Here is a 3,931-nt window from a genome sequence, read left to right on the forward strand (position 1 = left end):
CAGTGGCACCTGTTGGTTATCTCAGCACTCAGGGAGACAGAAGCAAGAGAGGGCTCAGCAGGTTTGAGGCTAGCCTGGTCCTTGTAGTAAGTTCTATACCAGCCAAGGCTACCCGACAAGAATCTGGTTAAAACTGGTGTCCCTGAGAGGCAGGTGTAGGAGGATCTCTTGTGAGTTTCAGAACAGCTAGGGCTGTGCAGGGAGACAGTGTGTCAATAAAAAAACAAACAAACCTCAGGTGGTGAAATGGCTGAGACGGTAAAGGTATTTGACAGGCAATCCTGACCACCTGAGGCTGATCCTCAGAGCCAGATTCAAGAGGAGAGCCAAACCCAAGAAGCAGTCCTCGGAGCTCTGAATGTGAGCCACTTGTGTGAGCCATCTAACACCCACACACACAAATAAAGAAGTAAATGTGAAAAGATACATAAAAATAAAAGCAAAATTTATGAAGACAGGAATTGGTGTCCCCACCCGCCTAGAGACACTTCAAAGAATCCCCAGAACAGGAAACTCAGTCTTTGAGTCACTTGTGACCAGGGCAAGACCTCTGCCCTCCACCGCTTTTGGGAAAGAGTCAGTCATTGTGGCTCTGCCTGCCTAGCCCACAGTCTGCTTGCTGACCTCATGGGTTCAGGTGGAGGCTAAGCTGAAGAGGGACCTTTCACCTGCTTCCTGCCCACTCATTTCCCTGTGGCAGCCACAGGTCCCTACCCTGCAAACAGATGCCAGTCACACACACACTGCCTCCTTGTTGGCCTGGGGGAAATTAGACAAGACTGTACTACACTGTAGGAGTTTGTAATCTTCACTAACCTTAGGGGCTCTACCACAGGTTGCCTGTGCCTGTCCTTGGGAAAAGTGGAGTCACCCTGAATTTTGAGACTAATGGAGATAATATTTAAGGGAGCCCTATAGTCTACTTAATGGCCTGAAAAGAGGTAGTTTTAGGCCAATTCCCTCCAAATTACCTGCAAACATGCCCGCCTCATGTCAAGTCACCCCTCCTGCCTCTGCCCCACAGCAGGACTGCTGTGTGGCCCAGCCCCTCCCTGCCTCCACATCTCACTGGGGAGTATAGATGAGGCAGGCAGAGGTCTGGCCTTTCAAGGCAGTTTCCTTCTGAGTCACCCCTTCCCAGAAAGAACTAACTAGTCAGCAAGCAGCACTAATCTTGGGGAGACCCATCTACTCATGTACACTGAGGCTCCAGCAGTCTGGGGGGGCCAAGGCACTTCTACTAGATCCAAGGGGGTCAGGGACCAGCTTAGACCTCCCTGCTTCCTGGAACCTAGGCATTTATAGGGGACTGAGGCTTTCCCAGGGAAGAACCCGTTTATTGTTGGGCAGAGAATTCTTCCCAGTGGGAAGGCTTTGCAGACATGGACCATCAAGTTATCGGAGCAACAGGAACACAGATTGTACTGTCATAAAGGACGACAAACCTGGTTTGGACATTTAAAAAACCTGTTTTACAAGAGATGGCTTTCTTTTCTCAGAGGTCAGGTTGTTCAGTTGTAAAGTGTGTAATGATTAAGAGTGTACCAATTTCTTAAATTACTACTATGAAAATAAAAGGCAAAACAGAATGTTCGCTTTTAAATTTAATTTTTATTTTATATATCTGGGTATTTTGCCTATATGTATGTCTGTGCACCACTTGTGTTTCTGATGCCTACAGAGGCCAGAAGAAGATGTTGGATCCCCTCTGGAAATGGGTTTACAGGTGGTTGTGAGCTGTTGTGAGGGTAGCTGGAAACTGAATTTGTGTGTGTGTGTTGTTTACTTACACAAGTGTGAGTGTGTGTCACCGTGTGTGTGTAGGTCAGAGAACAACTTTTGGGAGCCAGTTCTCTTTTTCTGGGGCTTAGCAATGAAAGTCAAATTGTCAGTAATGTGATAAGTGCCTTCATTCACTGAGACATTTTACTAGGTCATTATTATCATTACACTATTATCATTTAAATTGACTCTGGGTGTGCATGCGTGCGTGTGGATGTGTGTGTGTGTGTGTGTGTGGACACACATGTGTGACAACACAAGTTTGTTGGTTCTCTCCTCTATGCTCTTAGTCCTGGGGATCAAACTCAGATTAGCCGGCGCCTTTACCTGCTGATCCATCTCACCAGCCAGCCACCTGTTGTTGGTTTAAAACAGGATCTCTCTCTATAGCCCAGGCTGTCTTCAAATTCCTGGCAATCCTCCTGCCTCAGACTCCTGAGTTGCAGGATTGCAAATGTGAGTCACCCCTCACAGCTTCTCTGCATCCGGGTTTTAATGACGGTAGTCCTCAACACTGGGTTGGGAATTAGTAACACCAACATAAAGGGAAGCTTATCACAGAAATTCGAGGCGATATCTTGTGACAGACTGACTCACAAAGCACTCAACATTTGCAGTGTGTGTCAGACACCACAAGACTTCGCCATGCAGGAGAATTAGCTAGAAGGAGACAGACCTAAGGGTCTCTAGTATCTCTCTCTCTCTCTCTCTCTTCCTGACTATTGAAAGATTTAGCACTGACCTCCTGTCTTCAGACACCTCTTTCATTTCATTGCAATGGGAAATCACTCTGTACCCAGTCTGATGTGGAACTCAGAGACACCCACAGGCCTCAATCTCTTGAGTCCTGGGATCACAGGCATTCACCATCACACCTAGCTGCAAATACTCCCTAGGGATGATACATCCTATATGAATCAGGGTCTAAAAATATTTTTTTCAGATAAGTTCTCACCTTGTATTCCAGGCTGACCTTGAGCTCACTATATATCTAATCCTGCATGTAATTCTCGCTCCTCTTCCCCCAATCCCACCCCACCCTCTGCCTCAGAAGTATTGGGACTATAGGCATATGCAAGCACACTCAGTTTTCTGAGGTTTTATCCAGAGAAGTAATCTAAAAGCACAGGCATTTGACCACCTGATCTGCATCTGCTGGAGCATGTGGGCTCAGAAAGGGCTCCGGGGGGATATGAACACTAGAAATTATCTGATTCATGTCATGACAATTCTTTCTTTCTTTCTTTCTTTCTTTCTTTCTTTCTTTCTTTCTTTCTTTCTTTCTTTCTTTTTCTTTCTTTCTTTCTTCTCTTCGTTCTTTCTTTCATTTATTCTTTCTTCTTTCTTTTTTAAAAAATTAAAATTAGTGTTTTATGTGTATGGGTGTTTTGCCTGCATGTGTGTCTGAGGAAAGCAGAAAACTGTGTCTGATCCCCTGGAACTGGAGTCTCAGGTGGTCATGCAGATGCTGGGAACCAAACCTAGGCCCTCTGAAAGAACATCAAGTGCTCTCAATGGCCTCTCTTTTCTGCTTTTAGACATGGTTTTGCATAGCTACCAATGACCTTGAACATCCGCATGTGCGCACAATAAATAAATAAATAAATAAATAAATAAATAAAAGTAAAATTTAAAGTATTTTAAGTTAGGGTTAAAATGATGAGGTCAGAAACACTGAGGAAGGTAAATAAGAAAGCTCACAGCTGGGTATCAGACATCCAAGATGACCAGACAAGAGAATGACAGGGCTCTGGAAAAGAAATAAGCTGGTAAAAGCCTCAGAAGGCATCCGCCAAGCCAACCGAGGAACATGAGCAAGTCCCTGTGGCCTTTTCATATCTTCCTCTAGAGCCTCTAATTGCAGCCGACTAAACTGTGAGTTAGAGCTGTTGCTTAAAGAGCCATTTCCTCCCTCCCTCCTCCCCTATCCCTCCCTATCCCTCGCCCATTTCTCCTTCCCTCTCCCTCCCTCCCTCCCTCCCTCACGTGTTTGTGTGTGCATGCACTCACACCCATAGAGCATATACCACAGTGTCCGAGTGGAGGTCAGAGGACAAGTGTCAGGAATCTGTTCTCTCTTCTTGCTCTGTGGTCCCAGGGATGAACCTCAGGTTGTCAGGCATGGTGAATAGTCATCTACAGACGGCAA

This window comes from Mus caroli, chromosome 6 (genome assembly GCF_900094665.2).
Source record: "Mus caroli chromosome 6, CAROLI_EIJ_v1.1, whole genome shotgun sequence".
Lineage (NCBI taxonomy): Eukaryota > Metazoa > Chordata > Mammalia > Rodentia > Muridae > Mus > Mus caroli.